This window comes from Caretta caretta, chromosome 1 (assembly GCF_965140235.1).
Source record: "Caretta caretta isolate rCarCar2 chromosome 1, rCarCar1.hap1, whole genome shotgun sequence".
Lineage (NCBI taxonomy): Eukaryota > Metazoa > Chordata > Testudines > Cheloniidae > Caretta > Caretta caretta.
The window spans coordinates 312,663,267-312,680,356 of record NC_134206.1 but is presented as its reverse complement, the minus strand read 5'-3'; positions in this window follow the sequence as shown (position 1 = coordinate 312,680,356).

The window sequence follows — 17,090 nt, the reverse complement described above, 5'->3', positions numbered from 1 at the left end:
GACAAAGTGACAAAGTTCAGCCATCAGGTTTGCCATGACATTATCGGGGATACTGTTCCTGATGGCTTGTAGTCCATCTTTGTGTGGAATGTTGGTGTAGAGGGCTTCTACATCCATCATGGCCAGGATGGTGTTTTCAGGAAGATCACCAATGGATTGTAACATTCAAAAACCAGTCGGAGAACACTTCAGTCTCTTTGGTCACTTGATTACAGACCTAAAAGTTGCAATTCTTCAACAAAAAAACTTCAAAAACAGACTCCAACGAGAGACTGCTGAATTGGAATTAATTTGCAAACTGGATACAATTAACTTAAGCTTGAATAGAGACTGGGAGTGTATGGGTCATTACACAAAGTAAAACTATTTCCCCTTGTTTATTCCCCCCACCCACCCGCCACTGTTCCTCAGATATTCTTGTCCACTGCTGGAAATGGCCCACCTTGATTATCAGTACAAAAGGTTCCCCCCGCTCTCCTGCTGGTAATAGCTCACCTTAAGTGATCACTCTCATTACAGTGTGTATGGTAACAGCCATTGTTTCATGTTCTCTATGTATATAAATCTCCCCACTGTATTTTCCATTGAATGCATCCGATAAAGTGAGCTGTAGCTCACGAAAGCTTATGCTCAAATAAATTTGTTAGTCTCTAAGGTGCCACAGGTACTCCTTTTCTTTTTGAAAGTAGTAGACAGTCTTCACCCTGCAGAGCTTAATATCTAAACAGACAAAATAGGGAAAGAGGATATAGCATGCAAGCAGAGTGAACAGCATAATGGCCTGCAAATGTCATGTTGTAATTGTTCCATGAGTTTTCTTTAAAAAAACAGTGTTAAAGATGGAATTTAGTTAGGGGGTAACTAAGCTAAATGGAGAGAGGACATTTAAGGGAGGTGGATGAGGGTATGAAAGGCAAGTATGATGTGAAGCTGTGGTGAGGAGATGGAGAGCAGTGGCACGAGGTGTGGGGAGGGAAACAAACAGCCAGTCATATATGGCAGAAAATGTCCTGTCAAAATTGGAGAAAAACTCTGATGGGATCAGTTTTAAATGATCGCTGCTAATACCTTTTCAACAAAGTTTTGTTGATAGAATTTTTATTATGAAATGTAGTCGCCTGACCTTTCTTGCTGTAAAAGCCAAATTCTTTAGTTTTTAGTTTGCAGGCAGTTAAACAAAGTATTGCATGTAATACTGGAAGAATACACCTCTCTGTAGCTGCAACTCAGAAGAACACTGTTCTTGTGGTTTGAGGTACTGGACTGGGAATCAGAAGATCTGCATTCAATATCTGGTGTGACTTTGGGAAGGTCAATCTCTCTGTGACTTAGCTGCCTATCAGTAAAATTATACTTCCTTTCTCCTACCCTTTGCCCATCTTGTCTATTTAGATTGTAAGCTGTCCTGGGCAGGGATTTATGTGCCTGTACAGCACCTACCACAGTTGGGTCCTCTAAGCACTCTTAAGATTTAGCTGGCTTATTATTTTTAATATACTCTGTTGTAATAATTGGCCCTACAGATTTAACCTAATTGTGAGTTCAACTGTTAAGATCACACTTGGTGAACAAGAAGAGTATGGAACCAGAGATCAGTGAACGAAAATTGGTGTGTTGGAAAGTAAGCCTAATAGGTGGACAAGATAATGAGAGAACAGACTAGTCTACCCATCATTGCACTTTTGGGGTCCTCAGAAAGAGATTTGGGGAAGCTGGCTACTGTGACGCTGGCTGCAAGATGAGAGGAGGGGAAGGAGCAAGTTTCATCATTATGAAATTCACCTTCACCATTCATCATTCATTCACCTTCACCATTTCCTGGGACCTAGGGCCTTCTTCATCCTAATGCTGATAGATGTCCGGGCCAGAGAAAGAGGGACCCAGGCACCACCAGCTCTGGCTAAATCCCAAACACCACCTGCACTTCATCTCCCTTTCCACCATGTGTTCTTTCCTTCTCCACCTTTATTTCTTTTCTTTCCTACCTCTCTCTTTTTTCCATCTGTTTAGTAAGTCTGGCTTGGCCAGGCAAGACTGCATATTTTGCAACACTGCTGTAAGCCTATGACCAGAAAGAGGAAGCTAAAAGCAGTGCCCTAAGCAGTCCAATACTCATGTCAAGGTTGCCAGGTCTCAGAGTGGCTGATAAGACCATGGGCTTGTTTCTCTTCCCTACCGGGGAGATCAAGACTGCTGTATTCGATGCAGCGAGTGTTGATTTATCGGGTCTAGTGAAGACCAGCTAAATCAATGGCAGAGCGCTCTCTGGTCAACTCCGGTACTCCAGCTCCCCAAGAAGAGTAAGGTAAGTCAACTGGAGAGTGTCTCCCATTGACACAGTGCAGTGAAGGGGTAAGTCGACCTAAGCTACGTCAACTCCAGCTATGTTATTCATATTGCTGGAGTAGTGTAACTTTTAGGGCATGTCTACACTACAAAGTTAAGTCAATTTTATGTAAGTTGACATTAAGCCTCCGATTTAAGTAAGTCGATCTTGCGTGTCTCCACTGTGCATATTGTATCGGCGGAGTGCATCCTCACTTGCAGGGCTTGCATCAACGCACAGAGCACTACACAGTGCTTGTAGCCAAGGGGAATTTTGGGTTGGGCTTGCAATGCCTCATGGGACCAAAACATTTGTACAGGTGGTTATGGGAACATGGCGTTAGCCTTCCATGATGCATTTACCTCCCTCCCTCCCTCCATGAAATCAATGGCAAAGAAACCAAGCCCTTTTTGCACTTTTTTTCCTAAGTCTGGGTTACCCACACAGACACCATAGCATGGCAAGCATGGACCCTGCTCAGCTGTACACTGTTGTTGTGAGCATTACAAACACCTCACACCTTATCCTGTAGTATTTACTCAGCCAAAGCAGGAGCCACCGCGCAGAACAATGGGATGCCACACAACAGCCCTGCTGGAAGCCATGGACCGGAGCAATTCGCAGATGCTGGCGACAGACATGCATCACCTTGACTTGGTGGAGCACCGCTTCTGGGCCTGGGAAACAAGCAGTGACTGGTGGGATTGCATAGTTATGGAGCTATGGGATGATGAGCAGTGGCTGCAGAACTTTTGAATGCATAAGGCCACTTTCATGGAACTGTGTGAAGAGTTTTCCCAGTCCTGAAGTGCAGCAATAGTAAAATGAGAGCTGCTCTGACAGTTGAGAAGCTAGTGGTGATAGCTCTGTGGAAATTTGCAATGCCAGACTGCTACTGGTCAGTGGGGAATCAATTCAGAGTGGGTAAATTTACCGTGAGATCTGCTGTGATCCAAGTTGCCAGGGCAGTCTATAGACTTCTGCTAAGAAGGGTATTGACTCTGGGGAACGTGCAGGACATAGTGGATGGTTTTGTTGTGATGGGGTTCCCTAACTGCGGTGGGGCTATAGACGGATATCTTGGCACCAGACCACCTTGCCAAAGAGTACATAAATCAAAAGGGGTATTTCTTAATCATGTTGCAAGCGCTGGTGAATCACAGGGGCCATTTCACCGACATCAACGTGGTATGGTCGGAAAAGGTGCATGACACACGTATCTTTAGGAACTCCAGTCTGTTCAGAAAGCTGAAAGCAGGGACTTTTTTCCAGACTGCAAAAAAAAACATTGGTGATGTTGAAATGCCAATCATGATCCTGGGAGACCCAGCCTACACCTTGCTCCTATAGCTCATGAAGCCATACACAGGCAGCCTGGACAGCAGTAAGGAGCGGTTCGACCATAGACTGAGCAAGTACAGATTGGTGGTGGAATGTGCCTTTGGACATTTAAAAGGCTGCTGGTGTTGTTTGCTTACTAGGTTCAACCTCAGTGAATGCAATCTCCCCATTGTTGTCGCTACCTGCTGTGTGCTCCATAATATCTGTGAAACAAAGGGAGAAAAGTTTCCTGCAGGGTGTGGGGTTGAGGCAGACCACTTGGCAGCCAATTTTGAGCAGCCAGCCACCAGAGCAATCAGAAGAGCACATTGAGGGGCTTTGTGTCTCCGTGAGGCTTTGAAAACTAGTTTCAGCAATGACCCACAGCAATGTTACGCTTATGTGTGTTGATCAGACTTTATCAACAACAGTTCTAGCTCATTTCAACTAACTTCCTCTCTCTCACCACCCCCCTTAAAAAGGGACAGCTATTACCATAGATAATACAATTTAAAGACAGTCAGATTGGTGAAGGGGGACCTTCTTTTTAAAAACTCTCTACAGCTAAAGGAAAAAAGAACAAGTGATGTTAAAATGAAAGCCTTACTTAATACCTTAGATTTCCAATGCTTTATTTTTCATTTTTTTTGTATCTTTAATAAAGGGTTAAAGAGATGTTTAATGGTGTACTTGCCATGGTACTAAGCAGGCTGAGGTCTCTGTACAACAAACCCCAAACCTTGTTAAAAACTGTTTAATGTTGGACAGTTTCAGGGTCATGTTAACATCTTTAACTCTTTGGGCCCTTTATTCCAGCTAAAAAAATACAACATGCCATTCCAGAGACATAGTTGGAAATATAAAAATGTTTAAGAGGAATGTATATGTATCCTTTGAATAAGATAATTTTTGAACAATAATGATGATGACATAAAATGTATATGTGGTAAGTGAGATTGGACCTGCACCAAAACCCCATATCCAACCACTACTAAACTTCAAGGATAGCAGGGAGTTCAGAATCCCCATCTTTGTAACACCCTCACTTCAGGGGGGAGAAGCGGATTGTAATCTGAATCCAAATTTGCAACAAAGCCCAATGCCAACTCTGTCCATATATTTATTCAAGTGACACCGTCACAGGACCTAATCACATTAGCCACGCCATCAGGGGCTCATTCACCTGCACATCTACCAATGTGTTTTATGCCATCATGTGCCAGCAATGCCCCTCTGCCATGTACATTGGCCAAACTGGACCAGTCTCTACGCAAAAGAATAAATGGACACAAATCTGACATCAGGAATCATAACATTCAAAGACCAATAGAAGAATGCTTCAACCTCTCTGGCCACTCAATAAAAGATTTAAGGGTGGCAATTTTGCAACAGAAAAGCTTCAAAAACAGACTCCAACGAGAAACTGCTGAGCTTGAATTAATATGCAAACTAGATACCATTAACTTGGGTTTGAATAGAGACTGGGAGTGGCTGGGTCATTACACATATTGAATTTATTTCCCTAAGTTAAATATCCTCACACCTTCTTGTCAACTGTCTAAATGGGCCATCTTGATTATCACTACAAAAGTTTTTTTCTCCTGCTGATAATAGCTCATCTTAATTAATTAGCTTCTTACAGTTTGTATGGCAGCTTCCACCTTCTCTGTATCTATAAATATATATATATATATATATATATATATCTTCTTACTATATGTTCCATTCTATTCATCCGATGAAGTGGGCTGTAGCCCATGAAAGCTTATGCTCTAATAAATTTGTTAGTCTCCAAGGTGCCACAAGTACTCCTGTTCTTTTTGTGGATACAGACCAACACGACTGCTACTCTGAAACCTGGTATTGCATAGACTTTTTATCCTGTACTATATTATTATTGGCTCATAGCAATAAACCTGACAGACATTGGTTATTTGATCTCTTGAGTATATTTCATAATGAACCTAAGTGTGGTCAAGCAACTGACTACACAATTTATCAACACCCTGTAACATACTGTTAGTGTTTATGTGCATCATTGGTGCCCTCTGCTGGATGGAACGTCAGAAACTCTTTAGTGTTTTTCTTCTTTATAAATTTGTCTCTTGCTCTAGTGGCTAGAGGACTGAAAAGGATATAAGAGCAGATATGACATGCTAAAGCAGATTATCTTTTAACTCAAGAAGTCTGTTTTGGAAGCTTAAGTTTTATGCGTTTTGTGCATTATGAATGCAGCTTCATTCACTGAGACTATGCTTGGGATAGAGGGTGCTTCAACCTAATTAGGCCTGTGCCCCTCCTTACTGGTCAAGCCTTGCAGTGAGGTACTAGGTCCTTTGTTAGTGATATTAACAGTGTCCTCCTTATAAAACTACAGGATGCCACCAGCCTTCCATTAAGTGAGAGATTATTGGTCCCCTGTTCAATAAACCATCTCTTGACACTTAACAGCCTTCCCAACTATCTCCCCATCTCTAACTGTCCTTAGCCTGAGGGAACAGTGAATGTAGTGAGGCTATTAATACTGTTAATGAATTGTATTTTGTTTGTCACTGCTGCACTTAGGGCACTGTCAAACAAACATTGTATTATCATAGCAGTAGGATCCGTAGTCATGGACCAGGGTGCCACTGTGCTAGGTAGTGTACAAACACAGAAAAAAGACAGTTCTTTTCCCAAAGACCTTACAATTTAAGACAAGAGACAACAGATGGATACAGATAGATGGAGGAGTACAAGAGAATGGTAACATTATTGGTCAGCGTGATAGGCAGTAATCTCAGCACACCAGCAGCCTAACCATTGTGAAGTTTTTTCATAGGCATCTTGGCAAAGAAGAGTTTTATGGAGGGATTTGAAAGGAGAATAATGCATTTGTTTTGAGGAGACTTATGAGGAGTTTCTCCTAGCTCTGAAGAGCACCATGGGAGAAAGTACGAAGGTGCTTGTATGGAAATTTAAACAAGTGAACAATGGAGGCTGGTATCATGGGCCAGTTGAGGTAGTCACTGACCTCTCAATAGTGAGAGATAACGTGTGGGATGGGTTTAGGCAGTGAAAGACCTTGAAAATGTAAGATGAGGTTATGTTTAATGTGATAGAGAAGGGGGAACTAATGGAAAAATGCAAAGAGAGCAGTGATACGGTCAAAACAACAGGCTAAGGAAATGATCTTTGCAATCAGAATGGATATGAATGGGGCAAGATTGCATTTGCAAGGCTAGAAAAAAGAATGTTGCCGTAATCAAGATGTGAGATGAGAACCTGGATAAGAGCTTTAGGTGTGTAGATGAATAGAATAAAGCTGTATCTTAGGGCATGGTTACACTTGCAGATGTAGAGTGCTTTGAGTTAAACCTGCCTTCAGTGAGCACAGTAGGGAAAGCTCTTCAGTCTGTCCACAGGTGTGGCCACATTTGCAGCACTTGCAGTGGCATTGGGAGCGGTGCATTATGGGCAGCTGTCCCACAGAGCATCTCTTCCCATTCTGGCTCTGTGGCTTGTGGGAAAGAGGCAGGGAGTGCGGGGCATTCTGGGTCCTGTCCTAAAGCTCGCATCGGTTTGCATCCCAGCAATCCCTGTGTTTCCATCCACATTTGGCACCATCTTTCAACGTTTTTTGTACTGCATGCTCTGTCTTCCCTTTCGGTCTGCAGGAATGGAGCCCAAACTGCTGAGGAGGGTGCTGATGAGTCTCGCCAGCATGTCACATTTGGCAGTCAAGTTATTCCTTATGATCCAAAGTGACAGTGAGGGCTCCGACGATGATATCGACTCGAGTAACGCATATGACACGAGTTTGCCTGTGGCATTCACAAACATGCTCACCACTGTGCAATGCCACTTTTGGGCTCGGGAAACAAGCACTGAGTGGTGGGATCACATCATCATGCAAATCTGGGATGACAAGCAGTGGCTGCAGAACTTTCGGATGAGAAAAGCCACTTTCATGGGAATTTGTGATGAGCTCGCCCCCGCCCTGCAGTGCAAGGACATGAGATTGAGAGCTGCCCTGACGGTAGAGAAGCGGGTGGCTATTGCAATCTGGAAGCTGGCAATTCCAGACAGCTACCGATCGGTCACTAACCAGTTTGGAGTGGGAAAGTCAACCGTTGGAATCATGTTGATGCAAGTTTGCAGGGCCATTAATCGCATCCTGCTGAGAAGAACCATGACTCTGGGTAACGTGCATGACATTGAGGATGGCTTTGCAGAAGTGGGTTTCCCTAACTGTGGAGGGGCGATAGATGGCACGCATATTCCAATTCTGGCACCAGCCCATCTAGCTTCCGAGTACGTTAATCGGAAGGGGTATTTCTCGATGGTTCTCCAGGCGCTTGTAGATCACCGTGGGCATTTCATTGACATTAACGCAGGCTGGCCCGGAAAGGTGCATGACTCACGCATCTTTCAGAACGCCGGCCTGTTCAGGAAGCTGCAAGCCAGGGCTTTTTTCCCAGACCAGAAGATCGCCATAGGGGAAGTTGAAATGCTCACTGTGATCTTTGGAGACCCCACTTACCCTTTAATGCTATGGCTCATGAAACCCTACACAGGGAGCCTTGACAGCAGGAAGGAGCGGTTCAACAGCAGTCTGAGCCAGTGCAGAATGATTGTGGAGTGTTCTTTTGGCCGTTTAAAGGGCCGCTGGTGCTCTCTGTATGGGTAGCTGGACCTGGCCGATGACAGCATCCCCACCGTTATACCCCCGTGTTGTACCCGCCATAACATTTGTGAAGGGAAGGGTGAACAATTCACGCAGGCTTGGAACTCGAAGGTTCAACACCTACAGGTTGAATTTGAACAGTCAGAGATTAAGCTATTAGAGGGGCCCAGCGTGGGGCTGCAAGGATTAGGGATGCATTGAGGGAGCAATTTGAGGCTGAAAGCCACCAGTAATGTCTGGTGGCCTACACAGGAGTGAAGTGCAGTGGTTCCAATGTTAGTAGGAATCTGTGTTTGCTACGCTGACTTGCAGTGCCTGTTTCTTTCCTGGGCTAAGGTATCTTTTATTTTATGCAATAATAAAGAATGTTTTCAAAGCCAAAAAATCCATTTATTGAAAAGAAAATTCATTTATTGAAAAGAAATACAACTGCTTGGGAAACAGAAAGGGAAAGGGGGTGGGGTGGGGAATGGTACAATCACAGATTTGCATTTGTCCTGTTATCATACTTAGCTGTCCTGTCTGGAATGCTGTGAAGCCACAGGTGTTGGAGGCAGCTGGTGGCAATAAGAATCCAGATGTTGGGGAAAGTGGGTTGGAGGTGACATGGGGGCACAAGGGAAAGAGTTTTGGGACAAGGGCTGCCGGGGGAGGGGGGTGGGTGCGGTAGTGCTCCGCTTGCATGGCTACGAGTGCCTGGATAGAGTCCACTTGGCGTACCATTATGCTTATCAGCCGATCCGTGCTTTGCTTCCAGAGCACTGCGCTTTTGTGCTGGCACTCCTCATTCTGTTGGTGGATCCTCCTATCACTGTCCCGCCACTCCTGCACTTTTTGATTTTCATTACTTGAATGCTGCATTACTTCATGCAACATGTCTTCCTTGCTTCTACATGGCCTCTTTCTGATTCTTTGGAGTCTTTCGGCCGGTGATAACACGGACGTCTGAGATCTGAAGGTTGCATCTGTAAAGGCAAAATGCAACCCTTAACAGAGGCAGCATTGTTTACACCAGACAGAGCAATGATTTCCCTGTACTTAAAGACAAGCACAGTCTACACAATAGCATAATTTGCCCCTCCCAAAGCGAGCTCACATAACCCACAGGAGCCCCAAAATGGTGAGTAAGCACAGGGTCAAGCGTGACTGATTGTTTCACGGCTGTACCGTCCTCTGGGCTTCTGTGCCTTGGGGACAGCCAACAGCTGCAGGGGCCCCTGTACTGAACACTGTCCCCACATTTTCCACAGGAGTTCACCCTGGAAGATATCTCGCTGCTGAGGGTGACCTGGGAAGCAAGGGAGGGTCTTCTACTCCAATGCAATTTCTATCTTGGCCCATATGCAGCTTGCCTGTGTGCAGCAACGATTCCCCCGCCCCTCGTGGCACAGTGGCATGGACAAATTAGACTTACTGAGACAAGGACCACAGTGGCTCTTCCCAGAAACCTGCGCAAGCGCATTGCCCAAGTTCTGGAAGAGACCTTTGAAGAGATCACTGAGGCTAGTTACCGCAATGTGAGAGAGCACATCAACACCCTATTCCGCATGTAGGCATGCATGCAGCCCTAACCCTCCTTGCCCCAAGAGCCCGCACTGAATAACTTCCTTCCCAAAATAAAAGCCGCTCACGGAACCTCCTCTGCTGTTTTGTCCTTCCTCAAGCACCAGCCACTGCAACTGGCTACCTTCCTCCTGGCTTGAGAACAGCTCCTGGCTGCATGCATCTAGGGATTCCGGGGTGTCTTTCTCCGCCTCAGCACCCTCGCTCCTGCTTTGCTCCTCCTCCTCCTCCCACCTTGTTGAACTGGGCTCTGAAGTGTCCATGGTGGTACTCGGAGTGGAGGTGGGGTCGCCCCCAAGTATCGCTTCCAGCTCTTTGTAGAAATGGCAGGTCGCAGGGGCAGCACCGGAGCGGCTGTTTGCCTCATGGGCTTTGCGGTAGGCATTCCACAGATCCTTCATTTTAACCCTGCATTGCAGTGCATCCTGGTCATGGCCCCTTTCCATCATGTCCCTTGATATCTGCCCAAAGGTATCGTAATTCCTACAGCTGGAGCGCAGCTGGGACTGGACAGCTTCCTCCCCCCAAACACTGATGAGGTCCAGCACCTTGCCATTGCTTCATACTGGGGATCGCTTGGTGCGTGGAGGCAAGGTCACCTGGAAAGATTTGCTGAGAGCACTCCACGCCTGGCTGAGCAAACAGGAAGTGGATTTTCAAAATTCCCAGAGAATTTAAAGGGTGGGTCTGATGGTTGGTCACCTGAGGGCAGGGCAGTAGAGTTCAAAGTGATGACCAGACTGGCCAGCACAGGCATTATGGGACACTTCTGGAGGCTGATCAGAGCGCACTAACAGACCAGGGCGTCCACACTGGTGCTGCGGCACTCCAGTAGGGGCGCACAAAATGTTATTCCACTCACCGTGGTGGAGTACCAGGAGCGCTCTAGCCACGGAGTCAGAGCGCTCTACGTGCCTTGCCAATGTGGACGGGTAGTGAGCTAGTGTACCCAGGGCTCCTTTAATGCACTCTAACTCGCAAATGTAGCCAAGCCCTTCGAGATGTTATGCAGCAACAGTCTTCAAGACTTAAATATAGCCTGGATGTGAGGATGTAGAGAGAGGTCTGTGTTGAAGTTGATGCCCGGTTGTTGGCTTGAGTGACAAACAGGGTGGTGGTGTTATTCACAGTGATTGAGAAAGGAGGTGGCTGGGGAAGGCTAGAGTGGAAAGATTAAGAACTCTGTTGAGCTTGAGCTGACAGACATCCACAAAGAGATGTCAGAGAGATCAGCTGAGATTTTATAAGTTGAAAATAAATGATACAGTATGTGATTATGTACATACTAATTGGTGACTGTATGCATATAGCTACACATTGTGCTACAGCTTTAAAAAAATGAATGTAAAAATAGAACTGAATCATGAATGAAGTATATGCTGTCTATATAAATGAGTCATCCACACTGATTTGCATATGGTATGTATGTGCCTAATTTATCAATCAGTAAATACTATGCAAATATTTGTAAACTGAGGTGTATGGATAAATTGAAAATTGACATCCAATTATGACATGAAGAGCTAGAAGCAATATGATAATGAGTAAGTAAGTATGATGAAACCTGGTAAGATTATTCATAACTAGAATGCTAATATAGATGGTTTATAGAGGAGAATCAGAAGGGGAAGAGGTAAGGGGTGGCACTCCACATCAGAAGTATTTGCAATGTTAAGGGCATACAGGTTAACAAGAGAAAGATAGTGTCTGATCTTCAAGACACCTGCTGTGGAAAACAACTGTTCTTTTACAAATCCTGAGAGCTTCTGGGATCTGACTCCAAGGGCCAGATCCTCAGCTGGTGTAAACAGGCATAGCTCTGTTGACTTCAGTGGAGTGTGGCAGGTTTGGGATTGCTCCATGATAATTTATTAATATAGTTGAGGCAAGGTTGACCTCTGCAGTGCCCACCAGTGGCCCAGCATGGCAGTCCCTGCCTCAGGATCTCCTATAGTCAGCCACCACCTAACATAGGTGCCGGTGCTTGGAGCCTTAGCACTCCAGCTAAGACACTTTCCAGATCCACCCTTCTAGGGTATCAAAGACTCAAAACAAGAGAAAAGGAGGAACTTAAAAGAGGGTCATCCAACAATTCTTCAGCAGAGCCCCACTCTTCTCTTTAGGGCTGTGACAGGGTGCTGAGTAAGGAGGGCTTAATCAGCCCCTTGCCACTCCAGCCCCAAACGGTGGGAGAAATTATGGACTGAGTGATCCTCAAACAGAGTCTGGGTCAGGCCACACCAGCCGAGCACTGTGGAGGCTTCCATTAAGTTAACTGAGGAGTATGCAGAGGCACGGTTCCCCTGGAAGGAGGATTGGACACGCCAGGACCTGGAGTGGGGGAAAAGACCCCAAGAAACCCCCCCCCCCGGGAAGGGCCTCAGGAGAAGGAGACCAGGGGAGCCCCCAGTTACCCTGTACAGCTCATGTGCTGGCAGTGAGGGCAGCTAGGACATAAAAGGGGGGACTGCCCAGAGATGGAATGTGGCCTAGCTGCGTTTTGCAGCTGGATTAATGTTGGAGGGCGGGGGAAAGGGTGAGGACTAACCATCATTCTGGTGCCAGTGGGGAGGAAGCCCCAGAGGGGCCTGGTAGACGTGGCCTTGGCCTGCTCACTCATCAAAAGGGGGCTGGTAAAGCCACACTGGCTTTCCCCAAAGGCGAGGATGAAACTTGAGTGAGTCCACGGGGATAGGAAGCACTGCTCAATGGCCCAGGTGCCCCGGAAGCCCGGGGCAGGTTTTGCTGGAAACGGATTGGGGTAATGGAGGGGTTACCGTACCCAGTGGTACTGGGGACAGACTGGGACCCCTTTCCAAAAGGGAAAGGAGGCAGTGGGAGGAGACCCACAGGAAGGAAAAGGGGAGGGACCCCAAGAGGGGAGGGAAACCTCTTACACTAGTGGACCCCAATGAGGGGGAAGACCAAGGTCCTCATGAAAAACCAGAAGAAAATCGTAGACAACAGAGTCCGAAAGGGGAAGACAAAGGAGTAGAGGGGGAGGGGCCTAAGGAGTGCCCCAAAATAGAGCCCCCAGGAAAACAAATCTGGACCTCACTGGACAGGGTAGGAGAACCCGAGGCCCTGAGTGTCCTGGGGTGGTCAGGAATGATCCTGATCCCCTGCCAGAGGGAAAGGGCGGGGGCAGCCTGGAGGACAGACCTGGGGTTGTGACTGGTGTGAAGATCTGTGGTAGCAGCAGAGTTAGGGGCTGTCCACCCCCTAGCAAGTGTGAGTTCTCCTGTGGGTGGGGGATGAACAAACCCTGCAAGGACAACCCCAGGGATCACCCACTGGGAGGTGAGAGACACGCCTGGAATAACACCCCCCTGGCAGAGGGAGAAGAGGATGTGCAAGGAGAAACCTAGCGCTCACCCATGTCCCAGTCTTATTGGAAAATCCGGGAGATGGGCGGGCACAAGCCCACCTATTTCTAAAGGCCCCTCCCCCAGCCTAGCGGGAGGGACCACTGGACCCAGGGACCAAGTAAATGCGGGGGACAACTAATGAAAAACAGGGGTTGGAGTGAAGGTCATAGGTTCAAAATGAGGATACCGGATGGGGACACCGAGCAGAGAACCCTGGACAGCTCCCACTGCTCCTCAAAGCTGCCGAGGGAGCCAGCGGACGCTGCCCAGTGGAACTCTGCCTGGATGCGTGAAACTAGGGAGGAACAGAAATAGACCCCACAGTCCCAGAGCACCTCCTCGTCCAACATCCTACTCCTGGTATTATAGATGGAAACTTTGGCCAGGGCCAGGAGAAGGTTGACGAGGAGGTCTCGTGATTTCGTGGGGCCATGTAAATGTAAAGAGGAACAAGTGTGGGGAGAAGTGCAGCCAGAACCTCAACAAGAGGTTCTGGAGGATCCAGAACAGGGGCTGCAACCTGGTGCATTTAAGATAGGCGTGCGCCAGGTTCTCCCTCAAGCTGCAAAAGGGGCAGGCCTCGGGTATAGGGGTGAACCGTGCCAGGTGCACGCCCGCGCTCACAGCTCCGTGAGGGAGCCACCAACTGATGTCCCCGGCGGGCTGAGGGACCAAGGTGGAATAAAGGCTGGCCCACCGGGGCGCCTCACCCTCTTTAGGTGGAAGATAGTCCTGCCATTTGGTGTCAGGGCGGGACGTGAGGGTGAGGAAGTGCAGTGTGTGGAGCACGAGCGTGTACAGATGGTTTCTGGGCGCGGTTCAAAACCAGATGAGCTGCAGGGTGTGCAGCCGGCTCAGAGTGTGGGAGCAGAAACCAGAGGGGCCCAGCTTATGTCTCACGACAAGAGCCTGTCTTCAAACGCATGGTCAGCTTCCCTGGGACAAGTCTGCCCATCCACAAGGGGGGTCATCTAGTTGACAGGCTGTCTCCTATTCCTGGCTAAAACTTGGCTTTTCTCACATAAGTCAAAGCAGAGGTCAGCACTCCTTCCTGGTCAGCACTCAACTGACCTAACTAAGTCCTCTCTTTCTAACACTCCTTGCTGCACCTAACACCTAGTGCTGGTGTAGTGGGACAGAGTTGATTGGTACCACAGGCCCTCAGCAACCCCCTCCTGGCCATTGTGAGGGTTTTATACCCCAATACAACTATATGTTGGCCTGGTTATTGGGTGTTGTCTGAATAACTATATTGGTTTAACTCAACAGGATTGGATCTGGAAAACAGGCAAGCTGGCAAAGAATGGCTCAAGATAAGCCATCTCTCAATGAGCACTGAAAAGTTGTTAAGGGACAGAACCAGAGCTATTAGCTTTGATGTTTTTTGCCTCTGTCTCCAGCCAGTCTTGACCAGCACAAGAAAAAGGCCTCTGAACACAAGAACAAAAGCATTATGGTAGGGTTAAAAGGGACCCTCCCCCAAGAGAGGGAATAATTGTTCAGGGGACCCAGATAGACACCAGAACCCCCTGCAGTGTCTGAAGAAGCTAGGCCTGCCTGGGGTCTCCATCAAAGACTTTAGGTAAGGAAGACATAGGTATAGACTGTTCATTGTTTTAAAATCCTTTTTCTGTATAAGTTTTTCATATTGCTAAAATAAATACTTTTGTTTTAAAAGGCTGTCAGATCACTAGTGTGTGCCACCAGTCACAGGCTTATGAAGGGAAGAACTGCAACTGCCTGAACTCAGTCAAGCCTACAGACTGAGAATGGTGGTTACACAGGGCATTATAGTCCAGGGTCACCAGTCTAAGACGGAGAGACATGCAACATTCTGCCCCAGAATACGTAAAGGCATGAGGCTAACCACCTTAAGGGTGCACTCAGAGAGAGCAGAAAGGGGACAAAGGTGTAACAAGCCCTATAATCGCATCATGGAGCTACACTGAATTAAATCAGCTCAGGATCTGGCTTCAAGATCCCCACTCCTGAGTCTCTTTTAGAACAGCACACTCTTTTAGAACAGTGGTGTATTCTTTGACCTTGCACCACTGAAAAGGGGACGGGTCAAAGAGTACACTGGGATCAAGAAGAAGATGAAAGAGTTCATGATAGGTCAGATTCTGACATCCTTATTGCTACCAAGTAGTTACACTGGTTTCAGTGGGGCTACTCATGGAGTAAGATAGTATTAGATAGAGTATTTGAATCTAGCCCTTTGTGAGTCAAAACTTGGGATGCTCCAGGCAATCCTTTTGTATAAGCTGGCTTCTCTACAGATTCCCACCAGAAAGACTGTTGATATTTGGTGAGCTCCCTATCCCAACAGTGAAGATTATATCAAACTTGTCAAGGGTATGAATATTTAAAGGAAAGTCTGTCACCAAAATCTTTGTGGTTGTTTTGTTTTTTTATTTTTTTAAGAAAAATATTGTCATCACAAGGGTCAGTAATACCGGACAACATTTTTAAACTCAGCTAAGTGACTTGGTAGCCTATGCCTAAATCCTATAGACTTTCAATGAAATCAAGGCTTCTAAGTGCCTATGTTGCTTTTGAAATTTTTCCCGCTATGTTTTAATTAAGTTTAAACTCTATCCTGAAAAGTGAATCTCTAAACATGATATCAAGAGATTCCATGGTCACGAAGTGTCTCATTTAGATAAACAGACTCAGAGACAGCTGATGGAAACCTAGCTGTGCGCTGTGCTCCCTTTAGTTTTGCCTCCTTCTGGCTGCAAAACTAAAACTAACAGGAAAGTGAGACTTTGCACTAGGGAGGGGGGAAGAGTACAGAACCCCCTGAACCGCCCGTCAACTTGCTATACTTCACCGATTTGAGAAGAGTAAGGAGGGTTGACAGGAGAGCATATGTCATCGACATCGCGTAGCGCGCACCCCATGGTAAGTAGATCTAAGCTACATTGACTTGAGTTATGCTATTCATGTAACTCAAACTTTGTAGCTTGGATCGACTTTTCCCTTTAGTGTAGACAAGGCCTAAGGCTATGCCTACACTGCCCTGCAGTGCAGACACAATACATTGATGTGAATAGCAGTGCACAACTTTCTCTCTCTCACACTATCAGCAGTTGAAAAGGTTTTGTCTTGGTCTACACTACAGGGTTAGGTCAAATTTAGCCGCTTTAGGTAGATTTTATAATGAATGCATCTACACAAGCGACCCCATTGAGTCGACCGAAAGGGCTCTTAAAATCGACTTCTGTACTCCTCCCCAGCGAGGGGAGTAGCGCTAAAATTGACCTTGCTGGGTCGAATTTGGGGTAGTGAGGATGCAAATCAACGTTATGGAGCAGTCCAGACTGCTCCAGTGTGACCTCTCTGGACAGCACTTTCAACTCCGATGCACTAGCCAGGTATACAGGAAAAGCCCCAGGAACTTTTGAATTTCATTTCCTGTTTGGTCAGCATGGCAAGCCCAGCAGCACAGGTGACCATGCAGTCCCCCCAGAATCACAAATGAGCTCCAGCATGGAGCAAATGGGAGACACTGGATCTCATTGCTGTATGGGAAGAAGAAACTGTGCAGGCCGAACTCCGATCAAAAAGAAGAAATGCTAATATATATGCCAAGATTGCACAGGGCATGATGGACAGAGGCTACGACAGGGACACACAGCAGTGCCGTGTGAAAGTCAAGGAGCTCAGGCAAGCCCACCAAAAGGAGGTAAATGGTCTCTCTGGATCAGAGCCCCATTCATGCCGCCTCTATGATCAGCTGCATGGCATTCTAGGAGGGGACCCTACCAATACCCCACCACTGTTGGTGGACACCTGCAAGGGGGGAGTCTCTCACAACACAGAGGAGGATTTTGTGGATGAAGAA